Genomic DNA, 21,222 nt, shown 5'->3' on the forward strand with positions numbered 1-21,222 from the left:
CCTTCCATCGTCATCAGATTCCACTGTTTCCATCTCTTTACCTACTCCTCTACTTTTCTTCCTCCCTGAAACTTTTCTTGCTCCCTCATTCCTTATGGTTTCTTCTTCCACGACTTGTCATCTCCCACAGCTCCAATCCCCTTTGGGCCCCTACCCCATCTTTAGGCTATTTTGCATATTTTGTCTTTTCTGAATCGTTGACTGATCTTTTCTACCCATGGATGCTGTCTGACCTGCTGAGTTCCTCCAGCAAATCTTTGACAGTTCTGAAAAAGGTTGAACTGAATTAGTCTGTAAAATGTCTAGTTAAGATTCAAATTTTGTTTCTCAAGGATCTGTGGAGATTGATCAGAATAGTGCAGCCAGGTTTGAAGAAGTTCTTGTGGAATAGGACTGAGAATGAGTTGTTTGATTGTAGAATTATTTTTAGAAAGCTTATCTTCCAAATCTTTCTAAACTCTTCATGGCAAATCTCCTTTGATCTTTATAATTCTCCTCCTCAGACATACCACTTTCCACTCCCTGAAGCCAAATGTAGCTCTCTGCTGCTGCCCAGAACTTTAGGATATTTGATGGCATCTAAAATAGCGTGCAATTAATTTGCATGATTCTGTCTCCTCCGACTTATCATTCTGATGTTGAAGAATATTGAACAGTGCATGAGTTATATAGTGTTTCTCATATTCAAGTTTTCTTTTGCTTAGAGTTACTTTTGAATCACAGTTTTAATGTAATAAGTTCATTCTGAACATGGCTAATTTGGATTTAGAAGAATAGAGGAAAAAATTCCAAACTTTTCTTTGTCCTTATAGCATGACTATTTAAAAAAATTATCTGAAATTCCATTTTCTTCAATAAGTTTAAACTAATTTTCAATTCCAAGCGGACTGTGCTTTTGCAAATGACTTCTTTGCATATTGCCTCAGGATTGAAAGTATGTGCAGCAGAAAATACAAGATGAGTCATCAGTGGTTTTTGTTTGTCACTATTAATGTCACAAACCAAATTTTTAAACTCAAGTGTAAACTGCTTTTAGGCACTTTCAGATGGCCAAAACCCCCTGATGTAAAGTCGCACATTATGCCCATATGTGACTGTTGGGAGGCCACTTGAAAACGCAAGAGGCGCAAGGGAGGCAAACTTTGTAACCCTCCTCTAGGAGGGATAATTACCGGAGCACTGACGTCCCCCCGGCATCTGAATGCAACCGCCTGAAAGTAGCTGCTAAGGGGATGACAATCAGCTGGTGAGCACCCGACATCTCCCCTCCCCGCTGCCCCTGCCCCTGGTGTGGGACGTCAGGGCAGGGGGACGTCAGAACTGGGGTGGCCGGCACGGAATGTCCCCACACTGATCCCACTGCTCTGCTCTCTCCCTCTAGCCCCATGTCGGTCCCCACACTGATCCCACTGCTCTGCTCTTTCCCCATGTTGGTCCCCACACTGATCTCACTGCCCCATGCTCTCCCCACAACCCTGTATCAGTCACCACACTGGGGCGGCCAGCGTGGGCTGTCATCAATGGGGTGGCTGGCGTGGGCAGAGCAATGGGATCAGTGTGGGGACCAACACGGAGCTATGGGGAGAGAGCAGAGCAGTGGGATCAGTGTGGGGACCGACACAGGGCTGCGGGGAGAGCGTGGGCCAGTGGGATCAGTGTGGGATTCAACACGGGGCCATGGGGAGAGAGCAGGCAACTGGGATCAGTGTGGGGACCAACAAAAGGCTGTGGGGAGAGCACAGGGCAGTGAGATCAGTGTGGAACAGCCTGCGCCGGTTGCCCCAGTGCTGACAGCCCACCCCAGCGCTGACAGCTCGCGCCGGCCGCCCTATCTCTGACAGCCAGCTGCCCCAACCCTGAAAGTCCGAAGGGACAAGAGCCAGAGTGTGCTCCGAGGCACCTCCTGTGCAGCTGTCCCTTTCAGATGGCCAGCGCTGCGCTTTTAGCGCTGCCTCCTGAATGACCATTTCACAGGTCTGAATCCGCTTCTCCAGGTGCATTCTTGGCAGAGAATGCACCTGAAAATGGATTTTGAGGGAGTAGAAATCACGGGTATTAAAGCTATAAATTGTGAAAAATGTTGACTGCTTTCTTGCTCAGAGGGTGACTCTTAGCTTTAACGAGCCCCCAGAGGAAACTGAAGAAAGAGGCACGATTTTGATACTCAAAAGACTGCTCACTCCTTGATTAAGTTTCTGTCTTTCTTGTAACTGCCTCCCTCAATCTTCCCAGTCCTTGTGTCCCTCTCGTCTATTTTGCTGAGCTCAGATTATTTGGGGAAAATGGCACTCAAAATGTGTCCATTCAGGGTAGGAATGCTCCAAAAAATTGTAAATAATGATAGAGTCTTAACTGTAGTAACTTCTAAATAATTCTGAATTCTTCCTCCGTTGCTCAACAATAAAAACACAAATTGGAAAAAAATAAATACACCTCATGAGAAAAAGCAGTGGTAATTGAAAGTTCAAGAGCAAACCAAGAAATTGGAACTTAGAAACTAAAGTGTTTATCTTTTATCTTTATTTTATCAAGCCAAATGTGAGATACATTTAATTTCCTTCTCAAAACAGAAACAAAGTTATATTTGTACATGCCATTAGGTCCTCTGTTTTTCTCCATGTTTTCCATTTCAGTCTGTCTACTCTGTATTATTGCCCTGCTAATTTCACTATAATCTTTTCTCTCACACTCCAATGACTTCCCCAAGATTCTACCTTCTCCTGTATATCTGATGCAATTGAGAGTGGCAAAATAACCTAACAATCTGCAAATGTTTGGGATGAAGGAGGAGATCAGACCATTGAGTCACAGAGAGGACTGAAGCTGGCTCACTGGTTCTTTGGGACAGCAACACTACCACTGTTGCTCCTGCTGCCAATACTGTTCAATAAGTTTGGATGGAACCGGGCAGAAATTAAACAGGTCCTTTTATTTCATAAATATTAGAAACATAGAAAGACAACAGAAAGTTCTGAATACTGTTGCAATTAGATTTGAAACTTGTTGCCACAGACTGAACCTGAAGTTTTATTGAATCCATTGCCTTGTGGTTTATTTTTATGCATGGCTCTACCTAGCTTATATTGCACTTGATTTATCATGCTGTGGTATCAAAGCAAAATTCATGGAGTGCTATCAGCTTTCTGTATGATGGGTAACATCACGTTAAAACATATTGAAGTGATATGGTTGGTAACCAATGTTCCCTCTAATTTTTAGTAGTCAGTGTACGCAAAAGTCTTAAGTGGTGCAATTTTTTTTTTCCTGGGGCAAAAGTATGTGCGCACTGAATGCCGGTGTCAATGTAAACCTGAAATTGTTTCAAGATAATTTTGCACAGCCTAACACTCATGGCTAATAAAACTGGATTGGGATGTTTTTATATCATCCAGTATAATATAATAAAGAGATTATTTTTATTAAGTATGATTATTAAATACTGCATTATTTTAGGTAACTAACCTTTTGCGTGTGAATCGATTTCCTTTGTGCACTGGTTGCAAAATGCGTGCGTGCGTGGGAACGGGGTTGGTAACTGTTTTGGGGGTGTTTTATCATATTAATAGATTAACATTTGGGTTGTACTGTACTTTGCAATGTTTCCGAATACTTTTCACCTCATAATGTATATCATTTTGAAGTGTAATCACTCATTGTATATAAAATATTTCATTTTGCCCTTAGCAAGAACTATTAAGTGGGAAGAAGTATTCTGTTTCATCAATGTTGGTTAAAGAGTAGATATTAGTTAGACAACAGGAGAAGGTTTCCTGCTTTAGTTCATAGAGCCACAGGAACAGACTGCATTAACAGCTATCCAAAAGGCTGCACAGCCAGAGGTGTGCTCCATTCCAGCTATTTTCCACTCTTGTGTGCTGAAGATTCTCAGGTAAAGCTATATCCCCGCTGTGATGTTTAGGATCTCTAGCCCGGAATCACTGCCTACTGTCTCCCAGAGCACTATAATCCAGACTCTCATGCATAGACTGGGCGGGCTTTGCAGTGAAGATGTCCCCTCCCCCCCATCACCATTTACATTAAAAACATAAGAAATAGGAGCAAGAATAGGCCATCCAGCCCGTCAACCCTGCTCCACCATTCAATGAAATCATGGCTGATCTCATGATAAGCTCATTTCCCCCCACTTGCCTTTTCCCCAGATCCCTTAATTCCCCTATTATTCTTTACTGTTCCCTATATCCCTTAATTCCTCTATCCAATATATTTACTGAGGTAGCCTCTACTGCTTCAATGGGCAGTGAATTCCATAGATTCACCACCCTCTGGGAAAACTAATTCCTCTATCTCCAGCCTAAATCTACTACCGTGAATCTATGTTCCCTAATTTTTGTCTCCCCCACCAATGGGAACAATTTACCTACCCCTGTTCTTACTTATGCCTTCATAATTTTATGTTTCAACAAGATCCCTTCTCATTCTTCTATATTCCAATGAGTAAAGTCCTAGATGACTCAATCTCTCCTCATAGGCTTACCCTGTCATCTCTGGAACCAGCCTGATGAACCTCCTCTACGCCACCTCCAAAACCGGTAAATCCTTCCTGAAGTAACGAGACCAAAACTGTCTTCTGTACTCCAGATGTGGTCTCATCGTACCTTGCACAGTTGCAGCATAACCTACCTGCTCCTAAATTTAATCCCTGTAGCAATGCAGGCCAACATTCTATTTGCCTTCTTTATAGGCTGCTGCACTTGCAAACCAACCTTCTGCCATTGATGCACAAGCTCTCCCAAGGCCTTCTGCATGGCAGCATGCCTGGCATTGAAATAATAATCTGATATATAATTTTTCTTTCCAAAGTGGATAATCTCACATTTACTGAGTGAAACATGATAGGCTGCAGACGTTGTGATTGTAGTAAAAACACCAAAATGCTGGAGGAACTCAGCGGTCTTTTCAGCATCTATAGGAGACAAAGATATATTGCCAATGATTCGGGCCTGAGCCCTTCTAGGAAAAATCAGAAAAGGCAGAAGCAGAATATAGCAGAAAGTCTTATAATTCAAACAATGGGGGAGGAATCCAGACCAACAAAAGGTGTTAATGTGATAAGGGACTAGGTAGAATTGATCATGTCTGTGCATAAGAAGACAGGGAATGGAGAGAAGATGGAGGGAAGCAAGGAGGTGGAGAGGTAGTGTTTTAATGAAAGCCAGAGAAGTCTACATTAATGCCATCCAGTTGGAGGGTGATCAGTCGGAAGATGAAGTGCTGTACCTCCAATTTACAGGTAGCCTCGGTCTGGCAGTACATGAGACCATGAACAGACATGTCAGCAAGGAATGGGATGGAGAATTGAAATGGGTGGCTACTGTGAGATCCACACTATTGTGACGGTCAAAGCCGAAGTACTCATCAAACCGATCTCCCAGTCTGTGCACATTTACCAACATTGTACTCCATCTATTAGACCTTTGCCCACTTACTTAACCTATCTATATCTCTCCAGACTCTGTATCTTCTGCACAATTTGTTTTTCCACTTAGTTTTGGTAATTGTGAAAGTTACCAGTTAAAATCATAGTTTTAAAATGTTTGATTAAGAAATCTATTTATGTTGTTTCATGACTTGCTCTGAGTGATGGAACTGTTAGAACCTACCTTCATTTTAAAATGATTAAAACAGCAATATGGATACATTATCTTTCCAAGGATTGTAGTTGGTTTGGTTGCCAGAGATTCATATTTTCCATTTTCTTTTGAACTATTTTATGTAAAGCTTTGCAAGGATATTGTAGTTGAATACAATTTGCATGAATTTTTTAATGTTGCAAAAATGTTGTATTAATGAGTTGATAAGTATATAAAAGCAGCTCATTATTTTTCACATCCTCCAGATGTCCCAAAGCACTTGACAATTAATAATTTACATCTAAATTCATCATTGATGGAACATAGATAAATAATGCATAATTCAGCACATTTCTAGGTTATGTTGCTTCTATCACCCAATGAAAACTACTTGCACAATTACACAGCACCCTGAGATGCAGGAAGATATATTTGGGTTCTGTGAGGTGATAAACAAACTGTTGTTTGTGGCCAATCTGCCTTCTGCTATTGTCGAGAGTTCTCGGTTGAACCAGTGGACGCAGAGATCCTCAATGGCAATTCTGCGGTATGATTTTTTAAAAAGACATAAAATGTTGGAAATACTCAACAAGTGAATCTGTGATTAAATTAAATTAAACCGAGAATCTAGAACATGAGAGTTACTGAAATGTACATACATGTTTGATGCATATTTGGAGTGTGGAACTTGTAAAGTCCAAATTCAAAGTAAGATGGCTATCTCCAGTGGTCGAGCCTTGAGTCATTTCCACTGTCCTATGTATGGATTAGAATGAGTTCTGTATAAAGACCTGAAACAGTGTAACTGGGAAATCAGTGGAAATTTGCTGGTAAGTTCTGTAATTTCACAGGTGTCATAAATTAACAGGAAGTTAACAAGGATAAATACTGGAGCTGCATATAGAACTGAAGACATTTCTCAACATATTCTGGCCCATTATTTTGGGATGATGATCAACAATATGGTAAACAGTCCCTCTCCACAGATTTCACAATTTTTTTGTAGAGCTCTCAGAGTAACAGGGAGTGTGATCTCCTCTACATCGGAGAGACTGGACGCAGACTGGGAGATCACCTTTGTTCTGTCTGCTGCAATAGCGGGGATCTCCCAGTGGCAACCCATTTGAATTGCCCTCCCCATTCCCTTGCCGATATATTTGTCTGTGGTCTCGTGGACTGCCAGATTGAGACCACCCACAAATTAGAGGAACAACATCTTGTACTTTGTGGGCACCTTTGAACTGGATTGACACTGCAAGACCTACTGAGTTCCTCCAGTACTCAAGAGTTTTTACTATTTTTGCGTGCATTGCTGAGCTCTCTTCAAATATACCTACCCAAACATATAACAGAGTGAATTTGTATTCTGAAGAATGGACGCAAAAGACTAACACCCATTCTTAACAAGAGTGTTCTCAACTTTTGGGTGTTATGCAAGAATAGGTCCAAAAAACTAACCTATTTTCCCTCATAATCTTTTTGTTACCTGCATACAGTTAACTGCATTATTTGAGAAAGGCAATTGACCATGATAAGTGCATAATTCATATGGTTCTAAGTTTGCAGCAACCTTGTTGTAGATCCCAACATATTTGTTACAGTCCTTAACTTCTCCCTTGATGTAAGCACCTATCCCCTATTCAAAGGCATCCTTGTCCTTACAATTATATAGCATGGAAGCAGATTCTTAAACCCAAGTTGTCTGTGCCCACCAAGGTGCCTTCCTCAACTCATCCTATTTGCCTGCATTTGACTCTTATCCCTCCTAACCTTTCCTATTCATGTACATGCCAAAATGTTTTTTAAACTATTAAATGTTACAGTTGTCCCACCTCTACCACTTTCTCTCATTGTACATACTCACCACACTTTGCATGGGAAAACTTTGTCCCTCAAGCCTCCTTTAAATCTTTCCCCTCTTACCTTGAACCATTCCCTCTTGTTTTAGACTCAGCTACCCTTGAGAAATAAACATGACTTATTGCACCAGGCTGCTCATCATCAACTTCAGCTCGGCATTTAATGCCTGCTGTGATTTTATAAACTTTGACAAGATTACCTCTCAGCTTACTCTGGCCAGGGAAAACAGTCCCAGGCTATCACCATATAACTCAACCCTTCCTCTTCTGGCAACATCCTTGTTACCATTTTCTGCACTCTTGCTAACAAACTTTAATATTTGAACCAAAATTGCCCACAATATACCAGCTGTGATCTCACCAACATCCTACATAGCCATAATGTGACATCCTCATTCTTGTACTTGGCGTCCTGTCCAGTGAAGTGTCCCTTCTTCACCACCTTATCTACCTGCATTGCCATTTTCAGGGAACCATGTACTTGTAGACCTCGCTTTCTGTCTTATAACACTCTCCCAGGCCTTGTCTGCCCTGGACAAATTGCGTAATTTCCCACTTTTCAGAGTTAAATTTCTTTGCTCATTGTCCCAGTTAACTGGATCCTGTGGTGACTTTAAACAACCTTTTTCACTGTCAACTATAGTATCAATTTGATATTGTGTGCAAACTTACTAATTATAAGAACCATCTATATTCTCATCTGAATCATTAATATGTATGTCAAGCAATAGGGGAACTAGCACTGATCCCTGCACCGCACCACAGGTGTTTGATCTGAAAAAAACTTTATTCTCATTGTCCTTGATTCCAAAGAAGGCCATCTTTGATCATTTGCTTGTATTGCTGTCTATCCCTATCTCTTGCCCCAATTCCATTATATTTCAGACTCAGCCTATGTGTGAGGGGACATGGAGCAGGAGGTGGAAACTAAATCTCTCTCGTCACTTTTCACTGTACTTTCCTTTGGCACTTCATTCATCAGATATTGATAAGGGTAGGGTGGTAGATGAGGTCTACATGGATTTTAGCAAGGCATTTGATAAGGTCCCCCATGAGAGACTTATCCAAAAAGTCATGAGTTAAGGGATCAGTGGAAAATTAGCTGAATGGATTTTAAAAATTGGCTTGTAGGAAGAAAGCCTTTCAAATAAGTTTCAGATGAGGAGGACATGTGACCACTCGCAATGCACATATTTCAGACAGGCAGGGAGGCCACATTTCCTCCACATACAACAGGCCCCCAAGTCAATGCAATCATGAAGAAGGCTTGCCAGCAGCTATACTTTATGAGAAGTTTGAGGATATTTGGTTTGTCACCAAAGACATGTAAATTTCTGTTTATCTCCACTTTTGTGAAAATGCCTGACTGTACGCCTGGTTGAAAACCTCATCCAAGTCTATTGTTACCTGTAGACTTGTTACTCCAATACATTTCCTTGTTCTACCCTCCAGAAACTTGACAACACCTAAAGCTCTCGAAACTCTACTGATATTCTCCTAAATTTAACAAATGTCAAATTATCATTTTCCCAGAGTACCCAGTCAGGCACCACCTCTTTTAAACTCTGATTTTCCTAATCTAAATCCATTCTCACACTAATTGTTTCCCCCAGCTCTATCGTCTTCTGAATTATCTATGTAGATACGCAATCCTTTATTCAGAACCCTTGGTGGACACTGTGTTCTGAATTTCGGATTTTTCCGGATTTTGGAATGCTGGATTTAAGCCCACCCAAATTATGCTGCCGTATCCATCCCCACCCCCTTCCAGTCGCGCTGCTGTCTCCCGCCATACCATGCCCGCCTGACTCGCACTTCTGGTCTCCCCCACCTCGCCCGCCTGACTCACACTTCCAGTCTCTCACCCGCCCAACTCACTGCCGGTCTCTCGCCCGCCTGACTCGCGCTGCCGGTGTCTCCCCCTCACCCGCCTGACTCACGCTGCCGTCTCTCTCCCCACTTGTCAGATTTTGGAACTTTCTGGATTTTATATGTCCGGATAAAGGACTGTGTATTTGTATTTCTTCAATTAAGATCTCTTCAACATCCAAATTTACATTCTAGTGGCTATTGCTTCAGCCGTAAAGAACATAGGTTCCAAAATTTCCTCTCTGATTCCATTACTGTTTCCCCCTTTATAGTCATAGCATGAAAGTAGGACCTTAAGTGCACGTAATCTGTACTGAACATTGTGTACCTATTAACATTAATCAATTTTATTCCCCCCACAATCCCATCAACCTCCCCTCTCCTCATTGTGCTACCACTCATCTACACACTGTGAGAAATTTACAGGGGCCAATCAGCCTAATGACCCATATGTCTTTAAGATGCTCCTTATTTCCTCTCCTCTTTTCCAATACCTCCTATTGATCAATGTCAAATTTTGTAGTTGACATTTTTGAAAAGAGCCTAGCAGCAACCTTTTACTATGTTGAAGATGCTTTAGAAATGCAATTGGTTGTTGTCATTGTAGCAAAGAAATGAACGTTGCAAGAACATTAAGGAGCAATATGTCAAAGATTAAAGAAGAAAAGGATGCACTGTAGCAGCCCGCTAACACAAGATGGCCATTGAACATCACGACCATGCAGACTCCATGGGAGCCAACAACCTTCATCCCAGATGACCACCTGCACGGCGGGAAACAACGAGCAGTAGTGGAAATGCCACCCTATTCGAGGCAGGCACTGCCGTGACGTCTCTCCTGTTGTCAGCAGCGGGGAGAAAATATAAGCAGAGCTGCCAGTCCAATAAATCAGTCTTCGACTACTTGGATGTGTGTCATTCTTTCCACACTTTGCAGTAGTGCACACGCTACAGCTCTATGTTGAGAAAATGATTCCTTGTATAAGAAAGAAAACCATGTGGAAATAGTGTACTGATCCTTGATATTTTTAATGAAGTTTTTCCACTGAGTAACAACATTCCCACCCTGCTTTTGATCCATGATGTTCTATTTTTGTATATTTTGTATGCATAACATCAAAACAGCCCTCAGAATGGGAAAGCAAATATAAATCAAATAAGAAGATGGTTGTTCTGGGAAATGAGAGGCAAGGATGTAACTGTGGATGAGTCTGCTTGTACCAGGTTTCATCAGAACTGCTTCATGCTGCATTGTGGGTTGCTTTTGTTGTAACATGCAAACCCATATTACTTCACTGTTTTTCACTGGAGGAGCATTTCCAATTAATCTAAACTTTCTTCTGATTCAAATGTAGTTTATATTATCACAGATTTGTAATACCAGAGAAGAGCAACCTATATTCACTCCATTTTGTGCTCTTGTTTTAAAGGAAGGCTGGATGTAAAAGTTGAAACCTTGTGTTTTTGATTCTTTTGTTAATTTTGTGCCTATCCTTTTCAGAAAAATTATTTTTGTAGTGTTGCCATGGGTTACTATGACATCATAGGTCATAAATATCTGAATGGACTAAGAATCATGACATAGACGTAAGCTCGAGATACTTTTCTTTGAATTCATCTTAATTCCATTTAATTTCATCTTATTTTGTTCATTTCTTTCATATCTGTTTAAAGTTGAATATTGTTATATCATTATACAGTATGCTTTGTTTACTTAGTGTTATAAAAATCTCAATGCAAAGTTATGCAAAATGTTTATTTGTTTTAATCAATGAATTAAAGATACTGACAGTTTCATCAAAGTTTTATTTATTGAATTAGTAAGACAGTATTACGGAATATCGATGCTCATATTTCCTAGAAGATTACATGTTTTGAAATTGGGAAATATTAGAACTTGGAAAGTGTCGTCTATATCCTTATTCAAAGAAAAGGACGATTGTGAATGTCGTTTGGAAGAGAGGCTCGTAAAATTTTTCTGAAAGAACTCAATTTATTAAAGAAATTTAAGCTTTAAAGAAGTCTAGTTTTCTGTGAGTATCTGTTAGAATATTCCAGAAGCCTCTATGAGAACGTCTGTCTGACTGCAGACACCTGTAACCATGGAGAGATAGGATAGAGAGAGCTACCAGCCAGAATCTGTTTTGAAAAGTTGTAAAAACAACTGATATGCCAGCCTGTGTGCAGAATACAGATACAAGCAAGCAAGAGAAATCCTTTTAAAGGGACATATTTGTTTACAGTTCTGAGGAACCACATTAAGCCAGGAGAAGACAGGCTGCAGTGTGAAGAATCCAAGATGGAGAAGAAGTCTCATCGGGCTAAAGACCTCGAGCAAACAGCTCCTCTCAAAGAACTGTTTGATCATGAGTTCAGCCAACAAGGCAGACTGACAACGCTTGGCAGTAGATTGGAGCCAGTCACCATTGAAGAAGTGGCATCAACTACCAAGCAAGAAGAAGACTCCGATAAGGCACTGCATGCCTCATTAGCTGACTTAAAAGTTAGTGGAACAGAAACAGATGAATGTACGTTGCAAAACGTACGGTGCTGTACCGAGCGAAATGCTGAAGAGTCTCAATTATCGCTATCTGAAAGTTCAGATATGAATCCTGATTATAGAATTTCCAAGGTTATGAGCATAGGAAGATCTTCAAAATCTTCAAAGGCATCTAGAGCAAGTACAGCTTTGCATGCTTCAGGCATATCAGCTATGCATGCTAAGGCGCAAGAAGACTTGGCTACTATCTATACACAAAGTAAGTGGTTGGAGAAAAGACATGTTTTAGAAGACATGGAAGCTGAAATGAAAAATCAGCAACTAAGGCAAGAAGCTGAAATCAAGAAACAAATTCCATCAAGAAGAACAAAAAAGATTATTGAAAAGAGAAAAGAAAAAACTAGATCTTGAGGAACAATATGTTATGAAGATGGCCAAAGTAAAAGCATTAGCTCAGGCTTCTGCAGGATCTATCACTCACAGTGAAATACCTAAAGGGCTAGCACCTAACATTTCAGCAGATCAATGGGTATCGCAGCCAGAACAAATGAGTATACTCAAGCAAGGAGCCAATTTGCTAGTGTTCAAATGTCAATGACCAATCTGTGGAAAGGGCTAGCGATATTCAATCTCTTCCAAGTGCACAATTTATGAATCTACCCAAAAGGAGAGTATTTCAAAAGGGTCCAACCATGCAAGTTGATTATACTCAACAATTGATATCTCTTCATGTTGCTGAAGAACCAGCGACAAGTCAAGGATCTCCGCCAATGCCATCATTTACATACCAAGGATCCCCATCAATGCTATCAGTTACTGCTCAAGGACCTACACATACAGCACCAATTCAAATTCTGTATGCTCCATTCACAACAAGACATCCAGTCACAAGTCATGGAGGAAAAGACAGTATATCACTCCTAGCAAAATAAAATGAAATTTCTACTATGTTAGCGAAGCAGCAATGTTAATCTGGTTTATCTAAGAAGGAAATTTCAGATTTTAATGGAGATCCATTACACTATCTGACGTTCATAAAATCCTTTGAACATCACATTGAAGGTAAAACTAAAAATGCTAAAGATCGTCTGTATTACCTGGAACAGGTGAAGGAGTTTGTCAAAAGTTGCCAATATATGAATCCAGACCAAGGTTTTAAAAGGGCAAAAGAATTATTGGATCATCATTATGGCGAAGAACATAAAATTGCAAGGGCCCACATAGACAAGATTCTTTCTTGACCAGTAATAAAATCAGAGGACACAAAGACTTTACAAGCTTATGCATTCTTTCTGATAGGATGTTGTAACATAATGGTAGTAGTGTACATTTCCAAGAGCTGAATTTGCTTGCCAATTTGTCTATTATTGTCATTAAATTACCTTACAAGTTAAGGGAATTATGGAGAAACAAAGCTGCAGTGCCTAAGATGTTTCCTGAAGGGACGCCACTTTTGAAGATGTTGTACAATTCTTGGAATGGCATGTATTTTTTTCTTTGGCTTGGCTTCGCGGACGAAGATTTATGGAGGGGGTAAAAGTCCACGTCAGCTGCAGGCTCGTTTGTGGCTGACAAGTCCGATGCAGGACAGGCAGACACGGTTGCAGCGGCTGCAGGGGAAAAATGGTTGGTTGGGGTTGGGTGTTGGGTTTTTCCTCCTTTGCCTTTTGTCAGTGAGGTGGGCTCTGCGGTCTTCTTCAAAGGAGGTTGCTGCCCGCCAAACTGTGAGGCGCCAAGATGCACGGTTTGAGGCGATATCAGCCCACTGGCGGTGGTCAATGTGGCAGGCACCAAGAGATTTCTTTAGGCAGTCCTTGTACCTTTTCTTTGGTGCACCTCTGTCACGGTGGCCAGTGGAGAGCTCGCCATATAACACGATCTTGGGAAGGCGATGGTCCTCCATTCTGGAGATGTGACCCACCCAGTGCAGCTGGATCTTCAGCAGCGTGGACTCGATGCTGTCGACCTCTGCCATCTCGAGTACTTCGACGTTAGGGATGAAAGCGCTCCAATGGATGTTGAGGATAGAGCGGAGACAACGCTGATGGAAGCGTTCTAGGAGCCGTAGGTGATGCCGGTAGAGGACCCATGATTCGGAGCCGAACAGGAGTGTGGGTATGACAACGGCTCTGTATACGCTTATCTTTGTGAGGTTTTTCAGTTGGTTGTTTTTCCAGACTCTTTTGTGTAGTCTTCCAAAGGCGCTATTTGCCTTGGCGAGTCTGTTGTCTATCTCATTGTCGATCCTTGCATCTGATGATATGGTGCAGCCGAGATAGGTAAACTGGTTGACCGTTTTGAGTTTTGTGTGCCCGATGGAGATGTGGGGGGGCTGGTAGTCATGGTGGGGAGCTGGCTGATGGAGGACCTCAGTTTTCTTCAGGCTAACTTCCAGGCCAAACACTTTGGCAGTTTCCGCAAAGCAGGACGTCAAGCGCTGAAGAGCTGGCTCTGAATGGGCAACTAAAGCGGCATCGTCTGCAAAGAGTAGTTCACGGACAAGTTTCTCTTGTGTCTTGATGTGAGCTTGCAGGCGCCTCAGATTGAAGAGACTGCCATCCGTGCGGTACCGGATGTAAACAGCGTCTTCATTGTTGGGGTCTTTCATGGCTTGGTTCAGCATCATGCTGAAGAAGATTGAAAAGAGGGTTGGTGCGAGAACACAGCCTTGCTTCACGGCATTGTTAATGGAGAAGGGTTCAGAGAGCTCATTGCTGTATCTGACCCGACCTTGTTGGTTTTCGTGCAGTTGGATAATCATGTTGAGGAACTTTGGGGGACATCCGATGCGCTCTAGTATTTGCCAAAGCCCTTTCCTGCTCACGGTGTCGAAGGCTTTGGTGAGGTCAACAAAGGTGATGTAGAGTCCTTTGTTTTGTTCTCTGCACTTTTCAATGCATGTATATGTTTACACCATACCATCATTTGGAAATATTAAGAATACTTTAATAGTTCCTAAAGATGTAAAGAAGTCTAAATAATCATCTCAACAGAAACCAAAGGGAAGTACCTTTGTTACTGCTGTGTCAGATAAAGCACAAGAAAAAACAAGGAAACAATGGAAAAAAAAGATCAGACTTAAGGAAAGGTGTTTGAATTGCAAAAATAAGCATGCTTTAGAAAAATGTTCACAATCGGAGAAAAAATCATATGACGAGAAATTAATCTTTTTAAAGAAGAATGGAGTATGTTTTGGCTGCTTGTGTAAAGGACACATGAGAAAAACTTGTAATAAGCGACTCAATTGTGATATATGCAGTTTAAAGCATCCCAAGCTACTGCATACTCCACGAAGTAAAGTTGAGAAGGAAGTCAAACAATCTAAATCCCAGACTAGTGTGACATTCAAGAGGATGCTTCAGCTTCGATTCAGACAGTCTTACTGGGGCTGATGACAAAGCCCCCTCAATAGTTTCTGTGCAGGTTAAAGCAAACAAAGGAAGCTTCATATTGAAGACCTAGGCATTTCTTGATCCAGGAAGTACTTCCTCATTTTGTATTGTTGAATTAATGAATAAACTTAATCTTCATGGTAAAGAAATGATTGAATACAGAATGACAGTTCATTTATTTGGAGCAACTTCCATCACCGAGTTGTACAAATTTTGCTCTCAGGAAATGTGCTGAAGATAATGAAAAGCAATTTAGTTCTCAAGCTATAAGCCTCATCAGAAGTAATTTCTATGTTGATAATTGTCTTCAGTAGTTTTAGAAAAAGAAGCAATAAATCTTTATCATGAGTTAAAAAGAGATCTGTAATAAAGATGGTTTCCTCCTTACAAAATGGATTAGCAACAATCGAGATGTGTTGGCTATTATTCCTGGGGCAGAAAGACCAAAGGAGATAAAATATCTTGACTTGGATTGTGACGTTCTACCTGCTAAAAGAAATCAAGAAGTGCAATGGTGTGTTCAATCTGATGTTTCCAAATTCAAAATTGCTTTGAAAGAATGACCTTTGACAAGAAGAGGTATTCTTTCGATCGTAAGCTCAATATACGATCCTTTGGGAATATTGACACCAGTAGTATTTATTAATAGCCAAGAAAATTTCTGCAAGAATTGTGCGGAAGAAAATTTGGATGGGATGAAACTATACCAGATTACATCGCACAAAATTGGATGAATTGGATTGAGAGTCTTGAAATGTTAGAAAGTTTTGAAGTCAATAGATGTTTTAAACCAACAGATTTCGGAATTGCCACATTTGCTCAGTTACACCATTTTGCTGATGCAAGTGAAGGTGGTTTCGGTCCTGTCAGTTATTTAGTACTGAGAAATAACCAAGAGTGAGTACATTGTGGATTTGTAATGGGAAAAGCCAGAGTGGCTCCATTAAAGCCAGTCACCTACTTCTTCGAAGAATGAGATGCAAACTCTCGGTCCACTCGGATGTTACGACATATGATGTCATGGTAACTATGGCAACACTACAAATATTTTTTTTATTCAAGGGGTAGGCACAAAATTAACAAAAGAATCAAAAACATGATTTTAACCTTTACACTGACTGCCTCTGTTTCAGAGAGCAAGTGTATGCTGAACATGCAAAACAATGGAAAATACATTCATAATGGTGTACAAGCAGAATTGCTATATATGATTGTAGACAGATTGTCCTATCATTGGCTTCAGGACTTCAGCATGTTGCCCCTTTCTGTATTTGAAAAATTAATGCCTCCTATGATCTGTGCAAATGTTTTAGTCCATTTATCATTAAGGTAAACAGTATCTGGTTTGGATTAGGAAGGTTGTTGATTGTAGGCCATGAAGGTAGATGGGGACAGATGTTAATGACAATTGTGTGTCATGGTTGTTGGGGAGAGGTAGGAGTGGTAATTGAATGGATTGGGTTGAGACTTAAGAACTAAGATATTGTAAGTTAGAAGTGAGGGGAGATAGTTGATTCGGGTCAGGTGAGCCTTTGGTCTCTCTCTGGATGGGAGTTTGGGAATTCATGATTGGGAAATGTTGGGGAGTAGGTAACAGATGGAGATTTTCAGTACAAATATGGTCCCTTCCACAAAATGATATTTGTTTTGGAGTGTTCAATGGTCAATTTTACATGCAGATTTTATCAAGAATATTGCACCTAAAATTACATGCTCACTGTAAGCCGACTACACGAATGGCAGGAGGGTGAAACTTCAAGTGCTGTGTCAGTGTAACAAAAAAAATGCAGCTGTCATTTTGGCTTACTGATCCATGTTTGATCCAGGGGGATTTGAAAGAAACGATGTGAAGGGATCTCGTATCTAGGCCAACATCTGTCTCTGATCATAAGACTGTGGCGCATCCAGGTCATTTCTAGCAAGGGGCAGTATTTGCTGGTTGGATTAAAAATAATAATGGAAACAAGCTCATGGCAATCAATTTCTAGCTGTATCAGGTATTTTTGATATTATTATTATTATTATTCACTGCCTAAACAGAATAAAAGTGTGCAGTGTTCCACATGATGTTACTTACACAGGTTGCTGTTATAATTAAATGCAGATATAAAAATGCTAAAGATTTTGATTCTGAATGAAATAAGCCTATTCTTTTTATAGAAATGGGAGTAGAATTAGGCCATTAGGCTTGTTGAGTCTGCTCCACCATTCAAATCAGGTTTAGCATTCCACTTATATGAGCCCTGTGTTATAACACTTCCATTAATGTGGTAATAGATCTCTGCATTAAATATCTATTAATTTACACACTGATCAAATTGGCTGAATTAACAAAAGATAAAAATACTCGAGATGAAGGAAGTACAAAATAAAAATAATAGCAGCAAATCTTGCGTAATGTCAGCAATTGAACAGCCATTTTTCTTGGTGCACAGGCAGCCTGTTGTTTTATGGTTTAAAATTATTATATGCTTGCACAGAAATTAAATTACCTGTATAGAGCTAGATATGGCAATACTCACACCACAAGAAATGACATTGTGCTGTCATGTTTTCACTAAAGCCATTAGCCTGGAATGGAATCCAAGGTGAGCACCCACAGGAAAGTATCAATATAGCTAAGCAACTCATACTTGGAGTTAAATTTAATAATTTTGCTCTTCCATTTTACAGACCTAATTGCTTTTCCCATTGTACGAATCAGGAAAAGATGTTTGCATTGCTGATCTTTAAAGATTGTCTCTTGTCATCCATTTGGAATGTTCAAAAATCCTTTATATCTAGGGTTAATTTAAATGTCATTGTTTCAAATATGAATTTAGTAATAGAAGGGAAATGAATCATCACTAGAGATTAACCATGTGTTCCAAAGTGTAGAAAGGAGGTCCTTTGCAATGACATTGATGTAAAATAGACGGATTTGCTTGTTTTTCCATGGGCAATTCAGTTGTGCAGTTTTATATCATGCTGCAATTTTTATTGAAAATTACTTAAGGATTATTCTTACAGTAAGGTTGGCATACGCAATGAGTAAAGCACTACAGTAGGTTGGATCACCATACTGAATAACTTGTTAAAAGATAGTTTTATGTTAGCTTGTGACTGAAAGACTTTACTGATAATAGCAAAATAGCATGTGTTACAATGTTTATATGATACACAGTTGTTCATGCATTGCTTAGACAGAATGAATTGTATATTATGTAAGAATATTTTCTCTCCATTAAGAGGAAAACATCTGCTAAAATCATGATCCATTCCTTTAATTGCCTCTCAACTATTCTAATGGTGTTCTGACTGGTTTTACATGTGTGGGATTCTCAAAAATGATGCTGCCCAACAGACAAATTGTAGTTGCTCATCATTTCTATTGTCACTGCCTTGCATTGACTTCCTGCTTGTTTAATTTTAGTGAGAGAATATGGAAGAAAAAATAATGAACAGCAGCCACATGAGATGTGGTTTATGATGAGAGGAAGAGAGATTTTTTTTTAAAAGTGGGAATGGTAATGCTGTTAACCATGTTCTTTTTAAATCACCTTCCACCTCAGCCACTGAGGTTCTATACCAATGCTATGCCATTCATAATCTCCTCAGTGAAAGCAAAGATAAGAACACAAGAACATGAGAAAACAAAATACAAGCAGGAATAGCCCATTCAATTCCACAAGCTTTAATATAAACATTGTAAATCCATGCTATCTCCACTGCTCTTCTGTGCTACTTCCCATATCCCTTAATTCCTCAATCTTTCAACATTTATCCTATTTCTCCTTAAATAGATCTTAAAGACCACCAAAGACTTGTCTGTACTACTGACTGAATACATGATCAATAATCTGAAGAGTTAAGATTCCATTTATTGTCATGCACACAAAAATCATTTTGTTCTGTTTAGCTACTAGTCTAGTCTAGGAGACTAGTCTAGGAGAAAGAAAAGCAAAAGAGAGTTCCTTCTTTTAAAGACATCAAGTGTTCATGGAATCCCCCACCTTCTCTGATGCAGTCACCGTCTCCTGCCCCCTTTCTTTGCCACAAGGCCACTGTCTGGACCATTGGTGAACCTGAGTTTGATGCACACTCCTCAACTTTGGTTCAAATCTGTGAAGTGATTAAGTAGCTGCCCAACACCCTTCGAGAGCCTGATTTATTTTCGAGTAAACATATATTGTTGTTTATTATTTTTCCTCTTCCTTTCTTATTATCTTTTATATTGCATATTTTATGTACCTGGGAAGCTAATAAAAAAGCTGCAGCAAGTAAGACTTGTATCTGAACATTGTATTTGTGTGTCATAACAATAAACTTCATTCATTCATATATTTTGATGATCTGGCCTCCACCACCTTTGAGCGCAGGGAATATTCACTTTCCTCTAAGAGAAGAAATTTCAATGCACTTCAGTCTTCAGTGGCCTCTTATTTTACATATGTCCTTTTGTTCATGACTCTCTAACTAGTGGAAACAACTCAGGATCTACCCTGTCAAGCTTCCTTAGAATTTGATATGTTTGTATAAATTCACCCCTGATAATCTTCAAGGAAGACCTACACTTTCCAGCCTCTCGAGATAACCCTCTCATCCCAGGAATTAGTTGGATTTTTTCACATGGTTCCCAGCTATGCTTATCTTTTTGTTAACAAACTGAATGTGCAACATAGAGAGAGAAAAAAAATCAATATAGTGCACAAGTAAGAAACCTTAAATGATTCCCTGATTGAGTTTGTTGTTGAGGAGTCTGATGATGGAGGGGTAGCAGTAGGTCCTGAACCTGGAATGTGAGTCTTATGGCACCTACACTTATTTCCTGATGGTATCAGTGAGAAAAGAGTGGGTACTGGGTGATATGGATCCTCGGTAGTTTCTGCTGCTTCCCAACAACAGTGTTCCCTATACATGTTCTTTATGGTGGGGAGAGTTTTGCCTATGATGTCCTGGTCTGTGTCCACTACTTTTTGGAGGGCTTTATGCTAGGGGTATTGGTGCTCCCATAGCAGACCATGATACAGCAAGTCAGTGCACTTTCCACCACACATCTGTAGAAATGTGCCAGGGTTTCCAATGTCATTCCAAACATCTGCAAACTCCTGAGGAAGAAGAGGCGCTGATGTGCTTTCTTCACAGTGCCATTAGTGTGTTGGATCCAAGAAAGATCCTCCAAAATTTGCTCACCATATCCACCTCTGATCCCTCAATGATCACTGAATTGTACACCACTGGTTTTCCCTTCCTGGTCAACAATCAGCTCCTTGGTTTTGGTGATATTGAGTGTGAGGTTGGTGTTGGTGCACCATTCAGCCAAGTTTTCAATCTTCCTTCAATGTGTTGATTCATCACCTCTTTTTATACAAACCATTACTGTGGTATTGTCAGCGAATTTGTAGATGGTGTTGTTGTTGTACCAAGATGTATAGCGAGTAGAGTAGGGACTAAGAACGCAGCTCTGTGGTGCTCTGGAATTGATGGAGATTGTGGAGGAGATATTCTTACCAATCCTCACTGATTGTGGTCTGGACATGAGGAAATTAAGGATCCAATTACACAGTGGGGCGTTAAGTCCCATGCCTTGGAATTTGCTGATCAATTTTGAGGGCATGATGGTATTAAATGCTGAACTGTGGTCAATAAAGAGCATTCTGAAATATGCATCTTTGCTGTCTAGGTGTTCCCAGGCTTTGTGTAGAGCCAGTGAGATAGCATCGCCTATTTCTACAATAGGCAAATTGGAAAGAATCCATGTCGCTGCTCAGACAGGAGCTGATATGCTTCAACACCAGCATTTCAAAACACCATCTTTGTTGATGTGAGTGCCACTAGTTGATAGTCATTTAGGCAGGCTACCATACTCTTTTGGTCACTGATATGACTGAAGCCTGTTTGTTGATGTGAGTGCCACTAGTTGATAGTCATTTAGGCAGGCTACCATACTCTTTTGGTCACTGATATGACTGAAGCCTGTTTGAAGCAGGGGGGTACCACACCCGACCTGAGTGAGATGTTGAAGATATCCA

The 21,222-nt window shown here is 40.3% G+C and overlaps 1 protein-coding gene and 1 long non-coding RNA gene across 4 annotated transcripts in view; both read left to right on the forward strand.

Annotated features, from left to right (window-relative positions):
* Positions 1-21,222, forward strand: part of nsmce2 (NSE2 (MMS21) homolog, SMC5-SMC6 complex SUMO ligase) — a 172,462-nt gene that overhangs the window by 78,878 nt on the left and 72,362 nt on the right. The gene's annotated exons all lie outside the window — the stretch shown is intronic.
* Positions 1,031-10,222, forward strand: LOC138755258 (uncharacterized). Its single transcript, XR_011352143.1, has 2 exons — positions 1,031-1,246; positions 9,927-10,222. It is a non-coding gene; the product is annotated as an uncharacterized lncRNA (long non-coding RNA).

Source organism: Narcine bancroftii, chromosome 2, assembly GCF_036971445.1.
Source record: "Narcine bancroftii isolate sNarBan1 chromosome 2, sNarBan1.hap1, whole genome shotgun sequence".
Lineage (NCBI taxonomy): Eukaryota > Metazoa > Chordata > Chondrichthyes > Torpediniformes > Narcinidae > Narcine > Narcine bancroftii.